This window comes from Mytilus galloprovincialis, chromosome 7 (genome assembly GCF_965363235.1).
Source record: "Mytilus galloprovincialis chromosome 7, xbMytGall1.hap1.1, whole genome shotgun sequence".
NCBI lineage: Eukaryota > Metazoa > Mollusca > Bivalvia > Mytilida > Mytilidae > Mytilus > Mytilus galloprovincialis.
In genome coordinates this window covers 97,087,568-97,109,148 of record NC_134844.1, presented here as the reverse complement: position 1 = coordinate 97,109,148, position 21,581 = coordinate 97,087,568, and the positions used below count along the sequence as shown (strand labels likewise).

At 35.9% G+C, this 21,581-nt stretch overlaps 1 long non-coding RNA gene across 3 annotated transcripts in view; it reads right to left on the bottom strand.

The window, feature by feature from the left end:
• LOC143084046 (uncharacterized) overlaps positions 1–9,136 on the bottom strand; it is a 242,736-nt gene extending 233,600 nt beyond the window's left edge. For 2 of the 3 annotated variants that reach the window (XR_012981000.1, XR_012980999.1), the window contains exons 1-5: positions 8,495–9,136; positions 6,657–6,828; positions 5,328–5,540; positions 2,295–2,404; positions 854–1,117 (exon numbers count right to left, since the gene is read on the bottom strand). This is a non-coding gene — a long non-coding RNA (uncharacterized LOC143084046). Of the gene's footprint in view, positions 1–853; positions 1,118–2,294; positions 2,405–5,327; positions 5,541–6,464; positions 6,514–6,656; positions 6,829–8,494 lie in introns of those variants that run through there. The other variant, XR_012981001.1, reaches the window with a different exon arrangement.
• Positions 9,137–21,581: the final 12,445 nt, after the last annotated feature.

Sequence of the window (21,581 nt, the reverse complement as noted above, 5' to 3'; positions counted from 1 at the left end):
CATTTTTGAAGAAATTCTATAAAATAAAAGTTTAAATCCTTTAGTTTCATGCTATTTGACAAATTGACACCACCAAATCATTTAGGGAAGTTGCCAAAGTACAGATTCTATATTTACAGACTTCACCTCTTAGGTCCGAGAACACAATTAATTCGTAGTGCATTTCTTTTAGAACATAAATGAAAATTAAAAAAATCCCACCTGCGCTTTCTCAATGAAATTTTTACAGTGTGTTGTACTACTTTTGGGACAAGTTATATCAAAATTATAGAAAACTTCATCGCCTCTAACTCAAAATATGGACAATTTTGTGTTTAGGGTGTCTTGAAATCTTTTGACAGCTTCCGAAGTGCTAATTTTTAACCTTTTTCAGCTGGACCAAATCACTACTTTCCTGTAAAATTCAAGGGACGACAATTGTGGTCTCGGACCAGATACATGTATATATGTAATCAAGACAGATACATGTATATATGTAATCAAGACAGATACATGTATATATGTAATCAAGACAGATACATGTATATATGTAATCAAGACAGATACATGTATATATGTAATCAAGACAGATACATGTATATATGTAATCAAGACAGATACATGTATATATGTAATCAAGATCAAATAAAAAAAAAGTAAGACATGCTTATTTGGAAAAAGCAAACATAATTTACAGCAAGAAAGTACACACAACAAACAATCAATCATACTAAATGAATTATTATTATAAAGGAAATCATAATAAATTGAAAAATGAACTCATTGTATACAGTATGAAGAGAATTTTGCTTTCTGTAACTGAGCATAAAAAGTGATGACAAATATCGAATAATGATCTAAAAAAATATATTACCCCTTTGGTGATACACATATATACTATATATGTTGTTACTGTCGGTATACACACTAGTTGGTGAATGTCTTTCAGTTTTATTCAACATTAATAGGTTTTTATTACTGGTATAGAATATTGCACCACCATAAACACCAATAGGACAGAACTGATCTGTATGCCCCGTTGTATAAAGTGTTTTAACATCACATCCTCTGACACTTGCTGATTTTAAGTTACCAGGGTAATGAAAAGTTGTCCAATATAGTTTGTCTTCATTCCTGTCTAACAAAAACGTTAATATCACAGAACATTCTCTTTATTTTCTTCCAGCATGACATACAAAAAATAATCAATAACATTAACTAAGATGACGCCTAGTAAATCGACGTCTAAACTATTCGTCAAATGACTTTATCAAAGAACTGCATTTGTTAACAACAATCAGAAGTATAATACCGAACAAAATCTAATTGTTAAGGGAGTCGAAAGATACCAAAGAGACATTCGAAAGATACCAAAGAGACATTCAAAAGAACACCGACAACGCCATTGCAAAAATTGTAAAAAGACAAAATACTCAAACAACATGTACAAAATACAGCATATAAATTTAAAGATCAAGCTAGAGAACCCCATCCAAAGCCGGGATGATATCATGTGAATCGAAAAGTTAAGAGATCTCGTCAGCATGTGACACCCCTCGTATTACTCATACAAGTACAACCGCGTTAATAAGTCTTATTCGGTGGGTAATATTTGAAAGAGGGAAACAGAATTGCTTCAACGATATTGGGACATATCCGTTGTCATCTGTGAAACACGTATTCCATAGCGGTGAACCAATTTTTGATCGCGTCCGTAAAATGATCGAAATGTAGATTTCAACTTCGCCATTTGGAAGATCTGGTTTACTAGCTTTCTTGTGAGAAGCAAACATTTATCAAACATGTCAAAGAAAGCATTATAGGAAACGGCAGTCCATATGCAGGTGCTGCTGAAATGTTTCTGCATAAAACGTTGAAAGTTTTTGATATAGGCTATTTAAGAAGGTCTTGTTAATTGTTTTCAATGCATGTTTCACAGTCTTTAGAAATCAGTGAATTGTTTTGTAGACGATCGTCGATATTTAATTTTTTTGGCCATAGAGTTGTCAATGTTTTGTACTTTAGATTGTTTAAGTTCTCGGCATCATTGTCAGAACCAAGTCGCTCATTTTACTCTTGGGTGGTAAATTGAAAATATTAACTAACTAATTTAAAGTAAAATCCCTCCAAAAAAACTGAACTCCGAGGAAAATTCAATCGGAAAGTCCCTAATCACATGGCCAATTCAAATGACAAACCAAAGCTTTATAGGTTTTTTATCAGATTAATTAACATGGATATACTCAGCAGTTCATATAAAATGACGTATGAACAGATATTGGATTATGTTGCTTACATTGATAAAGAAAACATACCTAAATCCATATAGTCAACACGTGTCTTTAAATCTACAATACCATGAGCTTCACTATAATTAAATCTTGCTTTTATTATTCGCGCAAAACGTTCAGCGACGTACAGCCACCTGTAATAACGGGTTATATTAATCCACATGTTTAGAATTTTGTTACAACCGTGGGAAATTGTTTTAGCCCTTAATGTAATAATTCTATAATGTATAATGAACATATTGATCAATAAAGAATCTACCTCTGCGGCAAACCTTGGTCAAATTTAAATGTAATGCGTCTTCATTCCATCACAAATTAACTGTTAAGTCGAATAATTGAAAATGTCTTATCCAGGAATAGACAATCTTAGCTTTTGACAAATCATATATTAGAAAGTTCATTTTCATGCATCTACATAATGGCCAGACAAAATCGGTATATATAAGAATAATAGGCTTTGATTTTAATCATCAATACATGTATATTATGCTTTTTACTTTGTAAATCAACTTAAATATTATCATACTACAACAAAAAGTATATGTGACTGACTTTAAGTTAAAATAATGTTCGAATGCAAATACATATTAATACCAGTTCAATATTATAATTTAAGGTGGATTCGTGTCCTCTGTTTATTATAAAAAAAAGCTGCATTCTTTCCAGTAAAAAAAGTGTAGGATACCATGGAAACATAACATACTCAAAGTTGAGGTGAAACATGAAAGACGAAGAAAAAAAACCATTTTCAACCATGATACGTAGAAATTAGAGACTGAGCGACGCGAGCCCAAAACTATATCCAATAATTCTAGGAGATCCTGATGAAGAAGCTTATCCTACCTTAATTGTGATGTTGCTCATTTAAATACAAATTTGATGATAAATATAATTTGGTGGTGTCATAAACTAGGATGTAAAAACATGACAATTCGAACATTTCCCTGGTCGTATAAAAGTAAAACTAAAATACCGAACCCAAAGCTAGATTGGAAAAGGGAGGCCCATAAAAACTGAAAAATCGTACGCTATGAATCAACGAAACAAGTGAAAACCATATTCCTTAGTTGGTAGAAACATTTTCCGAGGAAAATTGTATGTTAAACCTGATTTTATAGGTAGCAAAACCTCCCACTTTTATGATAGATACTTATGGTTCCGTTATATGTTTTGGATACGCAACCAAAACATAAACACTTTAGGCTTATGTCACAACATCCAGGAAACAACAGCGTAAACTATGTAAACATTCATCACAGAATTTATATCTATTTATTTGATCATGGCAATTTCTGTAGACCTCTTTGAGAAAACAAAGTGACATAAATCATCATTATGGAGAATTATCTAGTGTTGACATCTGTTTCCTTTCAAGGAATGACTTTCAACTTTAGGCAATTGAATTTATGGAATACTGAGGTATATATACATTTGAATTTACAGTTCAAAATATGAACACACTTTATTCTTATTTTTTCGATAGAGTTAAGTCTAATCATCAAGATTTAACTGTTTATTGTTGTTCTTGATAACAGTAAAAAGGTATAACAATGTCTATAAACCGACAAAATCAAATTTTATCAACAAACCATATTCATTACAGTAATAGAAGACACAATAAGTATGTTTTATTTTAATTTATTAACACATTAATCATAAACTCTTTAAGGAGGTTTTTGAAAAAGATACAACGCCATTGATGCCAAACGGAAAAAAGAATGTTAATAATTTGCAGATCAATGATTAGTGTCTTTGCCTTTTTGTCTCTTTGATTGTTGATCACATATATGAGTCAAGCCTTCTTCAACTAAGTTAAATCTAATGTTATGTAGCTACACCACTGTTCCTATTTAGGTGAAGGGTTGGTTGTTTAATAAAATTATACTTGTTTTCTCAAAATCTATCTTATTGTTCACTATATAGCGTTTTGTAGACTTGCTCGTCTTTTTCTTAAATGGGGATGACATCATTTCAGAGTTTTAATTGCTCTTTCAGTATCTTCTACAAATAAATAGAACGTTGACCGTAATAAACAAAGAACCACTTATGTGTGTGTCATTCTGTGTCGTCATACAGATCTGTGAAACAAACAATATGAGATACGACCCTATTATATAAAAGAAAATGTCATGACATCACGTAACACAAATCTGAGGAAATGATACCAATATAAATATTTAAAAAGCCACGGATTCATTGTCATGATGACATGAGACACAAAAACGAGGAAAAATACAGATTTGATGCTAGTCTCAGTTTCATATTTTTGAATCTGATACTATTCATTGTGTCGTATCCATTTCATATTGTCGAATTTTTTTTATCGTGTCTAGAACTAGTAAAAAAACGAAAAACTATTTTACAGAGGTATACTACTATTGGCTTTATTTATATAAATAATGGCAGGACGCCAATAGGCGACCAATAGTACTGTTAAAGATTTTGACATAGAGACATATAGACATAGTAGGAGCGGTAACATTACGACGACTTGGGTTTGGCAACATTCAGCAACCATTATGGCAGTCATCAGATGCAAAACATAGAATGGATTGTTGAGGATGGATGGGGCTGAAGATAAGCATCCTACTCTGATCAGTATACGACGTACAACCAAAACACACACACACACACACCTTAATTCCAAAGTCAGATATATGACAATTGTATTAAATTTGTTTGTTGTGTTTGAGCTTTTTAAATTTCCATTCTATAAAAAATAGATTTCAGGAAATAAACTGAAAAATTACAGGCTATAACTTAATGCCTAAGAACTACCTAATAATCAAGAGTTAGACCTATTGTATAATTATTTTAATTGCCGCTTACATATAGTGCGGCTACGGGATACACGAGTAAATCGGTTCCATATAGACTTGAGTAAATTGAACTCGATAATTACTGGGGCGACTCCTAATTGAACATGTAAAACATTATATTACATACGAACAAGACGGACATGTCATAAGGTCTGTTTTGACCACTACACAAGTGCCAAGGTAAGTATGTTTGGCACTCTTGATATCGTTATGTTCCAGGGTGGTGTATGAAATATACCTGTTTAATACATCGATTCGTACACTAAAAGGGCTTGTCAGAGTTGTTATATGGACTTCATTGTTTCTAGCTACACTACATCGCATGAGCCTGTTACTCTGATATTCAGTCCAGTAAACATGTCCATTTTCGGAACCGATTGCAATACCTGCTGGACCACTGCCTGTGTTGACAAATTTTTCTATAACTGCATTCTGTGCTGGATAAGGAAATCTATTTGAAGTAAAATGATATATTTTGTTTTGATAAGTTGTATATGGAATGAATACGGTTACATGGTATGGTTAACAATGAAACACAAACAGAGGAGGATTTAAACAGCTATCAGTCATCATAGTTTATTTTTCGTCATGCATTGTATGCATTTATGTCAATTCAAAGCATAACAAAAAGATTTTTTGTATTACTAAATCAAATTTCAGTATAAATGGCCGTGAACTATAGTTGTTAATTTCTATGTCTTTTGGTCTATGGTTGAGAGTTGTCTCATTAAGAATAATATCACATCTTTATCTTTTTATGTTCAGAACTTTCTTAAATTAAAAATGTCACCTAAAGAATAATGTCAGAGTTTATATATGTTTTAAATATACAGAAACGTAAATTGTAACTCTCCAGAGCATAACTGACGTAAGACGATATCAACTCTCGCCTACGACTCTTTTACGAGTCAATATCTTGGAGCAGATTCTGAGATCTGATTACCATCTCTGCTAGAATATACACAATACTTCTGAAGACCGTCTTTTATTGTCGATAATATGGTGGTAGTTACTAAAGAAAGATGTTTAGTCGAACATCATAAAGACCCGGACATTTATTATTCTTATTATGTATCCGGGAAGGAGAGTTAATACATTTATATCAGACGTTATACATACCGCATTATTTTACGATAATCATATTGTGTAAAGTTATTACATTTATATCAGACGTTATACATACCGCATTATTTTACGATAATCATATTGTGTAAAGTTAATATATCTATATCAGACGTTATACATACCGCATTATTTTACGATAATCATATTGTGTAAAGTTAATATATATATATCAGACGTTATACATACCGCATTATTTTACGATAATCATATTGTGTAAAGTAAATATATCTATATCAGACGTTATACATACCGCATTATTTTACGATGATCGTATTGTGTAAAGTTAATATATCTATATCAGACGTTATACATACCGCATTATTTTACGATGATCGTATTGTGTAAAGTTAATACATTTATATCAGACGTTATACATACCGCATTATTTTACGATAATCATATTGTGTAAAGTTAATATATCTATATCAGACGTTATACATACCGCATTATTTTACGATGATCGTATTGTGTAAAGTAAATATGCTTGTTCTTATCATCGTAATCCATGGCAAACATTAACTCCGGATTCACAACAAGTAGCTTTACATTGCCGGTATCAACATCAAGTTCCTTAATATGGAATTTAGTTCCAAACAGTACTTTTATGTTGGTACCTTAAAGAAAATAAATCATCGAATTTTATGTTTGAATATAATTTCTTAAAAGCAAATTGCTTTAAAGGCCGTTGTTAAAAACACAAAATGAACATCAAGAAAAAAACCACCTGTCTTAGTATTAATTCTACCTTCAATTTATGATAAATATTTATCATATTCTTTGGAACAAGCAGATCACTACCATTGTATTCACTCAATTTTTTTTAGAATGTGGCACAAAGACTATATATTTTGTTTTATCAAGAATTTATTATCGACCGACAAAAGACATCTTTTTCTTTCTTATGAGTCTAAGATGCCTGATTTAATAAGGTATTAGGTTTTCGAGCTTTTGATTTTGCCATTTTATTTGGACTTATATCTAGAAATTGACTATGAGGGTCAGTTGAAAAAAAAACTTTCCGACAAAACAGATGATTCTAGCTGCCCAATTCAGACCTTTTCATTTCTAAACCCAAGAGATCCAAATGTTGAACTTCGTTAATATTACGGACGCTATCACGAGTTGGATGACCGTTATGAAATATTCGTTATATGATATCGGATAAATATGTTCCTTATGTCGTAACTTCGATCCCCTTCCCATTCCACGAATGTGATATACCGAATTAAACTATTTACCGGTTTTGTAACCACACGAGCAACAACACATATGTAGAGCAGGATCTACTTAACATTCAAGAGCACCACCTGAAATCACCCCTAGTTTTTGGTGGCGTCCATGTTGTTTTTGTACCCCTTTTTGTGACATTTTGTTCACGCATCATTGTCAATATAATTGAAATTGATGTGACTGTCGTAAAGTTAGAGATTTAGGACTTTTAAACCAGATAAAATCCACCATTTTCTACATTTGAAAACGCCTGTACCAAGTCAGGAATATGACAGATGTCCATTCGTTTGATGTGTTTTATCATTTAGTTGCGCAATTTGATGAGGGACTTTCCGTTTTTAACTTTACTCGAAGTTCAGTATTTTTGTGATTTTACTTTTTAGGAAACTGTAATTACTCCAAATATGTATACGTACTAGGTGTTGTATTGTTCTTGGGAATGTAATTACCATATCCATCCTGTGTCTAAGTTTGTTAGATGTGTTTCTTCTTTGATTCAATTTAATGAATCAAGCCCTTTTCGAGGCATTTTTTATAGTTTGTTCTGATGTTGTACTGTTACAACATTGTCTCAGGTTATGGACAGGGTTTGCGCCTTCAAACTTATTAAACTCCGCCAAATTCTGAACTTGCTATTCCAAAAACAAGTGCTTGTTATTCAGTAATTGTCGTTTGTTACTGTATATCATATTTCTTTTTCGTTCATTGTGTTGTACATACATCAAGCTGTTAGGTTTTTCGTTTAAACTGTTTTTTCAATTGTCATTTCGGGGCTTCTTATAACATACTATGCAGTAGGGGGTTTGCTCATACTTGCATACAGTGCGGTGACCTATGGCTGTAAACTTCTACGTAATTTGGCCACTAATGGAATGATTTCTCATTGGTGGTTATACCAAATCTTCCAATTTTACATTGAATGCTCGTTTGTAAGTATAATATATTATTATATGCATCACAATTTTGAAAAAATCAGCCTGATATAAAAAAAAAAACATTGTATAACTTATATCAATATACATTTACAATGTAAATAAACTCGATACTTACATAGAATCATGGACAGAAAATGAAATCCAAAGGATATAAATATCAACATTTGTACATCCATCTCCGCATGATTGAAACATATATATACGTGTGTTGTCTTTTAAAAGGAATATTAACAATAAAGAGTTAACTTACATAGTATTATAAACCAGTTTCATATAGAAACACGATGAACAAAAAGAAATGCGAAACCTTAATTCATCCGGAACGTCAACATTTTGTCACTGTAAATAAGATGATTTTTATCGTTGCATTTTTAGTCAAGCTATATCAGTGATGTCTTTTGATTTGTGACTATTTGTTTACTCCTTGGTTTTGATTGTTCTTGTCTTTGTAGCGGGTAATTATTTTTAATTTCTCAACTTCGATGGTGTATATCAATGATAATATTTAGCATTTAAATATTTGCAACGAATGCAGTTGTTGACTTCCAATTGTGCAAATTAACTTAGCGCAGAAATGAATTTATTTAAAATCATATTATTACATTGAAATGAAACATCACAGGATTCGTTTTCAAATGGATATATATGTGATCTCAAAAATGTTGCAACAGAGGGACCAAAGTTACCAGAAGGACATTCAAATCCATATGTCGCAAAAGAGGGATCAAAGTTACCAGAAGGACATTCAAACCCATATGTCGTACCAAAAGAGGGACCAAAGTTACCAGAAGGACATTCAAACCCATATGTCGTAACAAAAGAGGGACCAAAGTTACCAGAAGGACATTCAAACCCATGTGTCGCAAAACAGGGACCAAAGTTACCAGAAGGACATTCAAACACATATGTCGTAACATAAGAGGGACCAAAGTTACCAGAAGGACATTCAAACCCATATCTCGTTACAAAAGAGGAACCAAAGTTACCAGAAGGACATTCAAACCCATATGTCGTAACAAAAGAGGGACCAAAGATACCAGAAGGACATTCAAACCCATATATCGTAACAAAGGAGGGACCAAAGTTACCAGAAGGACATTCAAACCCATATGTCGTAACAAAAGAGGGACCAAAGTGACCAGAAGAACATTCAAACCCATATATCGTAACAAAAGAGGGACCAAAGTTACCAGAAGGACATTCAAACCCATATGTCGTAACAAAAGAGGGATCAAAGTTACCCGAAGGACTTTCAAACCCATATGTCGTAACAAAAGAGGGACCAAAGTTACCAGAAGGACATTCAAACCTATTGTCGTAACAAAAGAGGGACCAAAGTTACCAAAATGACATTCAAACCCATATGTCGTAACAAAACAGGGACCAAAGTTACCAGAAGGACATTCAAACCCATATGTCGTAACAAAAGAGGGCCTAAAGTTACCAGAAGGATATTCAAACCCATATGTCGTAACAAAAGACAGGGACCAAAGTTACCAAAAGGACAATCAAACCATTATGTCGTAACAAAAGAGGGACCAAAGATACCAGAAGGACATTCAAACCCATATATCGTAACAAAAGAGGGACCAACGTTACCAGAAGGACATTCAAACCCATATGTCGTAACAAAAGAGGGACCAAAGTGATCAGAAGAACATTCAAACCCATTTGTAGTAACAAAAGAGGGACCAAAGTTACCAGAAGGACATTCAAACCCATATGTCGTAACAAAAGAGGGACCAAAGTTACCGGAAGGACATTCAAACCCATATGTCGTAACAAAAGAGGGACCAAAGTTACCAGAAGGACATTCAAACCCATATGTCGTAACAAAAGAGGGACCAAAGTTACCAGAAGGACATTCAAACCCATATGTCGTAACAAAAGAGGGACCAAAGTTACCAGAAGGACATTCAAACTTATTGTCGTAACAAAAGAGGGACCAAAGTTACCAGAAGGACATTCAAACCCATATGTCGCAACAAAAGAGGGACCAAAGTTACCAGAAGGACATTCAAACCCATATGTAGTACCAAAAGAGGGCCCAAAGTTACCTAAAGGACATTCAAACCCATATGTCGCAACAAAAGAGGGACCAAAGTTACAAGAAGGACATTCAAACCCATATATCGTAACAAAAGAGGGACCAAAGTTACCAGAAGGACATTCAAACCCATACGTCGTAACAAAAGAGGAACCAAAGTGACCAGACTAACATTCAAACCCATTTGTAGTAACAAAAGAGGGACCAAACTTACCAGAAGGACATTCAAACCCATATGTCGTAACATAAGAGGGACCAAAGTTACCAGAAGGACATTCAAACCAATAGCTCGTAACAAAAGGGGATCAAAATTACCAGAAGGACATTCAAACCCATATGTCGTAACAAAAGAGGGACTAAAGTTACCAGAAGGACATTCAAACCCATATGTCGTACCAAAAGAGGGACTAAAGTTACCAGAAGGATATTCAAACCCATATGTCGTAACAAAAGACAGGGACCAAAATTACCAGAAGGACATTCAAACCCATATGTTGTAACAAAAGAGGGCCCAAAGTTACCAGAAGGACATTCAAACCCATATATCGTAACAAAAGAAGGACCAAAGTTACCAGAAGGACATTCAAACCCATATGTCGTAACAAAAGAGGGACCGAAGTTACCAGAAGGACATTCAAACCCATATGTCGTAACAAAAGAGAAACCAAAGTTACTAGAAGGATATTCAAACCCATATGTCGTAACAAAAATAGGGATCAAAGTTACCAGAAGGACATTCAAACTTATTGTCGTAACAAAAGAGGGACCAAAGTTACCAGAAGGACATTCAAACTCATATGTCGTAACAAAAGAGGGACCAAAGTTACCAGAAGGACATTCAAACCCATATGGCGTAACAAAAGAGGGACCAAAGTCACCAGAAGGCCATTCAAACCCATATGTCGTAACAAAAGAGGGATCAAAGTTTCCAGAAGGACATTCAAACCCATATGTCGTAACAAAAGAGGGCCTCAAGTTACCAGAAGGATATTCAAACCCATATGTCGTAACAAAAGACAGGGATCAAAGTTACCAGACGGACATTCAAGCCCATATGTCGTAACAAAAGAGGGACCAAAGATACCAGAAGGACATTCAAACCCATATATCGTAACAAAAGAGGGACCTAAGTTACCAGAAGGACATTCAAACCCATATGTCGTAACAAAAGAGGGACCAAAGTGACCAGAAGAACATTCAAACCCATTTGTAGTAACAAAAGAGGGACCAAAGTTACCAGAAGGACATTCAAACCCATATGTCGTAACAAAAGAGGTACCAAAGTTACCAGAAGGACATTCAAACCCATATGTCGTAACAAAAGAGGGACCAAAGTTACCAGAAGGACATCCAAACCTATTGTCGTAACAAAAGAGGGACCAAAGTTACCAGAAGGACATTCAAACCCATATGTCGTAACAAAAGAGGGACCAAAGTTACCAGAAGGACATTCAAACCAATATGTCGTAACAAAAGAGGGATCAAAGTTACCAGAAGGACATTCAAACCCATATGTTGTAACAAAAGAGGGACCAAAGTTACCAGAAGGACATTCAAACCCATATGTATTAACAAAAGAGGGACCAAAGTTACCAGAAGGACATTCAAACCCATCTGTCGTAACAAAAGAGGGACTAAAGTTACCAGAAGGACATTCAAACCCATATGTCGTAACAAAAGAGGGACCAAAGTTACCAGAAGAAGATTCAAACTTATTGTCGTAACAAAAGAGGGACCAAAGTTACAAGAAGGACATTCAAACCCATATGTCGTAACAAAAGAGGGACCAAAGTTACCAGAAGGACATTGCAAGCCATATGTCGTAACAAAAGAGGGATCAAAGTTACCAGAAGGACATTCAAACCCATATATCGTAACAAAAGAGGGACCAAAGTTACCAGAAGGACATTCAAACCCATATGTCGTAACAAAAGAGGGACCAAAGTAACCAGCAAGACATTCAAACCCATATGTCGTAACAAAAGAGGGACCAAAGTTACCAGAAGGACATTCAAACCCATATGTATTAACAAAAGAGGGACCAAAGTTACCAGAAGGACATTCAAACCCATCTGTCGTAACAAAAGAGGGACTAAAGTTACCAGAAGGACATTCAAACCCATATGTCGTAACAAAAGAGGGACCAAAGTTACCAGAAGAAGATTCAAACTTATTGTCGTAACAAAAGAGGGACCAAAGTTACAAGAAGGACATTCAAACCCATATGTCGTAACAAAAGAGGGACCAAAGTTACCAGAAGGACATTGCAAGCCATATGTCGTAACAAAAGAGGGATCAAAGTTACCAGAAGGACATTCAAACCCATATATCGTAACAAAAGAGGGACCAAAGTTACCAGAAGGACATTCAAACCCATATGTCGTAACAAAAGAGGGACCAAAGTAACCAGCAAGACATTCAAACCCATATGTCGTAACAAAAGAGGGACCAAAGTTACCAGAAGGACATTCAAACCCATATGTCGTAACAAAAGAGGGATCAAAGTTACCAGAAGGACATTCAAACTCATATGTCGTAACAAGAGAGGGACCAAAGTTACCAGAAGGACATTCAAACCCATATGTCGTAACAAAAGAGGGACCAAAGTTACCAGAAGGACATTCAAACCCATATGTCGTAACAAAAGAGGGACCAAAGTTACCAGAAGGACATTCAAACCCATATGTCGTAACAAAAGAGGGACACAAGTTACCAGAAGAACATTCAAACCCATATGTCGTAACAAAAGAGGGACCAAAGTTACCAGAAGGACATTCAAACCCATATGTCGTAACAGAAGAGGGACCAAAGTTACCAGAAGGACTTTCAAACCCATATGTCGTAACAAAAGAGGGACCAAAGTTACCAGAAGGACATTCAAACTCATATTTCGTAACAAAAGAGGGCCTAAAGTTACCACAAGGATATTCAAACCCATATGTCGTAACAAAAGACAGGGACCAAAGTTACCAGAAGGACATTCAAACCCATATGTCGTAACAAAAGAGGGACCAAAGTTACAAGAAGGACATTTAAACCCATATGTCGTAAAAAGTTACTAGAAGGACATTCAAACCCATATGTCGTAAAAAGTTACCAGAAGGACATTCAAACCCATATGTCGTAAAAAAATACCAGAAGGACATTCAAACCCATATGTCGTAAGAAGTTACCAGAAGAACATTCAAACCCATATGTCGTAACAAAAGAGGGACCAAAGTTTATTAGAAGGACATTCAAACCCATATGTCGTAAAAGAGGGACCAAAGTTACCAGAAGGACATTCAAACCAATATGTCGTAACAAAAGAGGGATCAAAGTTACCAGAAGGACATTCAAACCCATATGTTGTAACAAAAGAGGGACCAAAGTTACCAGAAGGACATTCAAACCCATATATCGTAACAAAAGAAGGACCAAAGTTACCAGAAGGACATTCAAACCCATATGTATTAACAAAAGAGGGACCAAAGTTACCAGAAGGACATTCAAACCCATCTGTCGTAACAAAAGAGGGACTAAAGTTACCAGAAGGACATTCAAACCCATATGTCGTAACAAAAGAGGGACCAAAGTTACCAGAAGAAGATTCAAACTTATTGTCGTAACAAAAGAGGGACCAAAGTTACCAGAAGGACATTCAAACCCATATGTCGTAACAAAAGAGGGACCAAAGTTACCAGAAGGACATTGCAACCCATATGTCGTAACAAAAGAGGGATCAAAGTTACCAGAAGGACATTCAAACCCATATATCGTAACAAAAGAGGGACCAAAGTTACCAGAAGGACATTCAAACCCATATGTCGTAACAAAAGAGGGACCAAAGTTACCAGCAAGACATTCAAACCCATATGTCGTAACAAAAGAGGGACCAAAGTTACCAGAAGGACATTCAAACCCATATGTCGTAACAAAAGAGGGATCAAAGTTACCAGAAGGACATTCAAACTCATATGTCGTAACAAGAGAGGGACCAAAGTTACCAGAAGGACATTCAAACCCATATGTCGTAACAAAAGAGGGACCAAAGTTACCAGAAGGACATTCAAACCCATATGTCGTAACAAAAGAGGGACCAAAGTTACCAGAAGGACATTCAAACCCATATGTCGTAACAAAAGAGGGACAAAAGTTACCAGAAGAACATTCAAACCCATATGTCGTAACAAAAGAGGGACCAAAGTTACCAGAAGGACATTCAAACCCATATGTCGTAACAGAAGAGGGACCAAAGTTACCAGAAGGACTTTCAAACCCATATGTCGTAACAAAAGAGGGACCAAAGTTACCAGAAGGACATTCAAACTCATATTTCGTAACAAAAGAGGGCCTAAAGTTACCAGAAGGATATTCAAACCCATATGTCGTAACAAAAGACAGGGACCAAAGTTACCAGAAGGACATTCAAACCCATATGTCGTAACAAAAGAGGGACCAAAGTTACAAGAAGGACATTTAAACCCATATGTCGTAAAAAGTTACTAGAAGGACATTCAAACCCATATGTCGTAAAAAGTTACCAGAAGGACATTCAAACCCATATGTCGTAAAAAGTTACCAGAAGGACATTCAAACCCATGTGTCGTAAGAAGTTACCAGAAGAACATTCAAACCCATATGTCGTAACAAAAGAGGGACCAAAGTTATCAGAAGGACATTCAAACCCATATGTCGTAAAAGAGGGACCAAAGTTACCAGTAGGACATTTAAACACATATGTCGTAAAAAGTTACCAGAAGGACATTCAAACTTATATGTCGTAAAAAGTTATCAGAAGGACATTCAAACCCATATGTCGTAAAAAGTTACTAGAAGGACATTCAAACCCATATGTCGTAAAAAGTTACCAGAAGGACATTCAAACCCATATGTCGTAAAAAGTTACCAGAAGGACATTCAAACCCATATGTCGTAAGAAGTTACCAGAAGAACATTCAAACCCATATGTCGTAACAAAAGAGGGACCAAAGTTATCAGAAGGACATTCAAACCCATATGTCGTAAAAGAGGGACCAAAGTTACCAGAAGGACATTCAAACCAATATGTCGTAACAAAAGAGGGATCAAAGTTACCAGAAGGACATTCAAACCCATATGTTGTAACAAAAGAGGGACCAAAGTTACCAGAAGGACATTCAAACCCATATATCGTAACAAAAGAAGGACCAAAGTTACCAGAAGGACATTCAAACCCATATGTATTAACAAAAGAGGGACCAAAGATACCAGAAGGACATTCAAACCCATATATCGTAACAAAAGAGGGACCTAAGTTACCAGAAGGACATTCAAACCCATATGTCGTAACAAAAGAGGGACCAAAGTGACCAGAAGAACATTCAAACCCATTTGTAGTAACAAAAGAGGGACCAAAGTTACCAGAAGGACATTCAAACCCATATGTCGTAACAAAAGAGGGACCAAAGTTACCAGAAGGACATTCAAACCCATATGTCGTAACAAAAGAGGGACCAAAGTTACCAGAAGGACATCCAAACCTATTGTCGTAACAAAAGAGGGACCAAAGTTACCAGAAGGACATTCAAACCCATATGTCGTAACAAAAGAGGGACCAAAGTTACCAGAAGGACATTCAAACCAATATGTCGTAACAAAAGAGGGATCAAAGTTACCAGAAGGACATTCAAACCCATATGTTGTAACAAAAGAGGGACCAAAGTTACCAGAAGGACATTCAAACCCATATATCGTAACAAAAGAAGGACCAAAGTTACCAGAAGGACATTCAAACCCATATGTATTAACAAAAGAGGGACCAAAGTTACCAGAAGGACATTCAAACCCATCTGTCGTAACAAAAGAGGGACTAAAGTTACCAGCAGGACATTCAAACCCATATGTCGTAACAAAAGAGGGACCAAAGTTACCAGAAGAAGATTCAAACTTATTGTCGTAACAAAAGAGGGACCAAAGTTACAAGAAGGACATTCAAACCCATATGTCGTAACAAAAGAGGGACCAAAGTTACCAGAAGGACATTGCAAGCCATATGTCGTAACAAAAGAGGGATCAAAGTTACCAGAAGGACATTCAAACCCATATATCGTAACAAAAGAGGGACCAAAGTTACCAGAAGGACATTCAAACCCATATGTCGTAACAAAAGAGGGACCAAAGTAACCAGCAAGACATTCAAACCCATATGTCGTAACAAAAGAGGGACCAAAGTTACCAGAAGGACATTCAAACCCATATGTCGTAACAAAAGAGGGATCAAAGTTACCAGAAGGACATTCAAACTCATATGTCGTAACAAGAGAGGGACCAAAGTTACCAGAAGGACATTCAAACCCATATGTCGTAACAAAAGAGGGACCAAAGTTACCAGAAGGACATTCAAACCCATATGTCGTAACAAAAGAGGGACCAAAGTTACCAGAAGGACATTCAAACCCATATGTCGTAACAAAAGAGGGACAAAAGTTACCAGAAGAACATTCAAACCCATATGTCGTAACAAAAGAGGGACCAAAGTTACCAGAAGGACATTCAAACCCATATGTCGTAACAGAAGAGGGACCAAAGTTACCAGAAGGACTTTCAAACCCATATGTCGTAACAAAAGAGGGACCAAAGTTACCAGAAGGACATTCAAACTCATATTTCGTAACAAAAGAGGGCCTAAAGTTACCACAAGGATATTCAAACCCATATGTCGTAACAAAAGACAGGGACCAAAGTTACCAGAAGGACATTCAAACCCATATGTCGTAACAAAAGAGGGACCAAAGTTACAAGAAGGACATTTAAACCCATATGTCGTAAAAAGTTACTAGAAGGACATTCAAACCCATATGTCGTAAAAAGTTACCAGAAGGACATTCAAACCCATATGTCGTAAAAAGTTACCAGAAGGACATTCAAACCCATATGTCGTAAGAAGTTACCAGAAGAACATTCAAACCCATATGTCGTAACAAAAGAGGGACCAAAGTTATCAGAAGGACATTCAAACCCATATGTCGTAAAAGAGGGACCAAAGTTACCAGAAGGACATTCAAACCAATATGTCGTAACAAAAGAGGGATCAAAGTTACCAGAAGGACATTCAAACCCATATGTTGTAACAAAAGAGGGACCAAAGTTACCAGAAGGACATTCAAACCCATATATCGTAACAAAAGAAGGACCAAAGTTACCAGAAGGACATTCAAACCCATATGTATTAACAAAAGAGGGACCAAAGTTACCAGAAGGACATTCAAACCCATCTGTCGTAACAAAAGAGGGACTAAAGTTACCAGAAGGACATTCAAACCCATATGTCGTAACAAAAGAGGGACCAAAGTTACCAGAAGAAGATTCAAACTTATTGTCGTAACAAAAGAGGGACCAAAGTTACCAGAAGGACATTCAAACCCATATGTCGTAACAAAAGAGGGACCAAAGTTACCAGAAGGACATTGCAACCCATATGTCGTAACAAAAGAGGGATCAAAGTTACCAGAAGGACATTCAAACCCATATATCGTAACAAAAGAGGGACCAAAGTTACCAGAAGGACATTCAAACCCATATGTCGTAACAAAAGAGGGACCAAAGTTACCAGCAAGACATTCAAACCCATATGTCGTAACAAAAGAGGGACCAAAGTTACCAGAAGGACATTCAAACCCATATGTCGTAACAAAAGAGGGATCAAAGTTACCAGAAGGACATTCAAACTCATATGTCGTAACAAGAGAGGGACCAAAGTTACCAGAAGGACATTCAAACCCATATGTCGTAACAAAAGAGGGACCAAAGTTACCAGAAGGACATTCAAACCCATATGTCGTAACAAAAGAGGGACCAAAGTTACCAGAAGGACATTCAAACCCATATGTCGTAACAAAAGAGGGACAAAAGTTACCAGAAGAACATTCAAACCCATATGTCGTAACAAAAGAGGGACCAAAGTTACCAGAAGGACATTCAAACCCATATGTCGTAACAGAAGAGGGACCAAAGTTACCAGAAGGACTTTCAAACCCATATGTCGTAACAAAAGAGGGACCAAAGTTACCAGAAGGACATTCAAACTCATATTTCGTAACAAAAGAGGGCCTAAAGTTACCAGAAGGATATTCAAACCCATATGTCGTAACAAAAGACAGGGACCAAAGTTACCAGAAGGACATTCAAACCCATATGTCGTAACAAAAGAAGGACCAAAGTTACAAGAAGGACATTTAAACCCATATGTCGTAAAAAGTTACTAGAAGGACATTCAAACCCATATGTCGTAAAAAGTTACCAGAAGGAACTTCAAACCCATATGTCGTAAAAAGTTACCAGAAGGACATTCAAACCCATGTGTCGTAAGAAGTTACCAGAAGAACATTCAAACCCATATGTCGTAACAAAAGAGGGACCAAAGTTATCAGAAGGACATTCAAACCCATATGTCGTAAAAGAGGGACCAAAGTTACCAGTAGGACATTTAAACACATATGTCGTAAAAAGTTACCAGAAGGACATTCAAACTTATATGTCGTAAAAAGTTATCAGAAGGACATTCAAACCCATGTGTCGTAAAAAGTTACTAGAAGGACATTCAAACCCATATGTCGTAAAAAGTTACCAGAAGGACATTCAAACCCATATGTCGTAAAAAGTTACCAGAAGGACATTCAAACCCATATGTCGTAAGAAGTTACCAGAAGAACATTCAAACCCATATGTCGTAACAAAAGAGGGACCAAAGTTATCAGAAGGACATTCAAACCCATATGTCGTAAAAGAGGGACCAAAGTTACCAGAAGGACATTCAAACCAATATGTCGTAACAAAAGAGGGATCAAAGTTACCAGAAGGACATTCAAACCCATATGTTGTAACAAAAGAGGGACCAAAGTTACCAGAAGGACATTCAAACCCATATATCGTAACAAAAGAAGGACCAAAGTTACCAGAAGGACATTCAAACCCATATGTATTAACAAAAGAGGGACCAAAGTTACCAGAAGGACATTCAAACCCATCTGTCGTAACAAAAGAGGGACTAAAGTTACCAGAAGGACATTCAAACCAATATGTCGTAACAAAAGAGGGACCAAAGTTACCTGAAGAAGATTCAAACTTATTGTCGTAACAAAAGAGGGACCAAAGTTACCAGAAGGACATTCAAACCCATATGTCGTAACAAAAGAGGGACCAAATTTACCAGAAGGACATTGCAACCCATATGTCGTAACAAAAGAGGGATCAAAGTTACCAGAAGGACATTCAAACCCATATATCGTAACAAAAGAGGGACCAAAGTTACCAGAAGGACATTCAAACCCATATGTCGTAACAAAAGAGGGACCAAAGTTACCAGCAAGACATTCAAACCCATATGTCGTAACAAAAGAGGGACCAAAGTTACCAGAAGGACATTCAAACCCATATGTCGTAACAAAAGAGGGATCAAAGTTACCAGAAGGACATTCAAACTCATATGTCGTAACAAGAGAGGGACCAAAGTTACCAGAAGGACATTCAAACCCATATGTCGTAACAAAAGAGGGACCAAAGTTACCAGAAGGACATTCAAACCCATATGTCGTAACAAAAGAGGGACCAAAGTTACCAGAAGGACATTCAAACCCATATGTCGTAACAAAAGAGGGACAAAAGTTACCAGAAGAACATTCAAACCCATATGTCGTAACAAAAGAGGGACCAAAGTTACCAGAAGGACATTCAAACCCATATGTCGTAACAGAAGAGGGACCAAAGTTACCAGAAGGACTTTCAAACCCATATGTCGTAACAAAAGAGGGACCAAAGTTACCAGAAGGACATTCAAACTCATATTTCGTAACAAAAGAGGGCCTAAAGTTACCAGAAGGATATTCAAACCCATATGTCGTAACAAAAGACAGGGACCAAAGTTACCAGAAGGACATTCAAACCCATATGTCGTAACAAAAGAGGGACCAAAGTTACAAGAAGGACATTTAAACCCATATGTCGTAAAAAGTTACTAGAAGGACATTCAAACCCATATGTCGTAAAAAGTTACCAGAAGGACATTCAAACCCATATGACGTAAAAAGTTACCAGAAGGACATTCAAACCCATATGTCGTAAGAAGTTACCAGAAGAACATTCAAACCCATATGTCGTAACAAAAGAGGGACCAAAGTTATCAGAAGGACATTCAAACCCATATGTCGTAAAAGAGGGACCAAAGTTACCAGTAGGACATTTAAACACATATGTCGTAAAAAGTTACCAGAAGGACATTCAAACTTATATGTCGTAAAAAGTTATCAGAAGGACAATCAAACCCATATGTCGTAAAAAGTTACTAGAAGGACATTCAAACCCATATGTCGTAACAAAAGAGGGACCAAAGTTATCAGAAGGACATTCGAACCCATATGTCGTAAAAGAGGGACCAAAGTTACCAGTAGGATATTCAAACCCATATGTCTTAAAAGAGGGACCAAAGTTACCAGAAGGACATTTAAACCCATATGTCGTAAAAGAGGGACCAAAGTTACCAGTAGGACATTCAAACCCATAGGTCGTATAAAAAAGACAACACAATGACTACAAAATATAAGACTAACAGACTTTCAATAGTACACAAAACACAACATAGAAAACTAAAGACTGAACAACACGAACCACATTAAAAACTGGGGCTGATCTCAAGTGCAGTGTATTTGATAATTAATGGCCATCAATGTTTATTTGAATCAATTTTGATTTAGGACAAATATACTTAAAACAGTTCTTGTCCATTCGTTTTTGATGTGTTTTTATATTTGATTTTGCCATGTGATTATGGACTTTCCGATTTGATTTTCCTCTAAGTTCAGTATTTTTGTGATTTTACTCTTTTTTATATGAATACTAATAATAAGATAGCAAAAGTGCTACATACTGCATTTTTTTAAAGGGGTTCGTCTGTAACATCAAGATAAATAATTAACAAAATAGCGCGAAACTATTTATTTCTTCTGTTTTCTTAATCTTTATGATACCACATGTTAAATATGTCATGTGTATACCCCGAAATAGATGAACAGCTGTATTGACACGTATTTGCATAAGGTCGATTTCAGCACGACGCAATTCAAATGCCATTGACATACCATATAGCGGGTTATTTTCGCGGGTGTAAAATTTCGCAATAAGGTACATGTAAACGAAATAT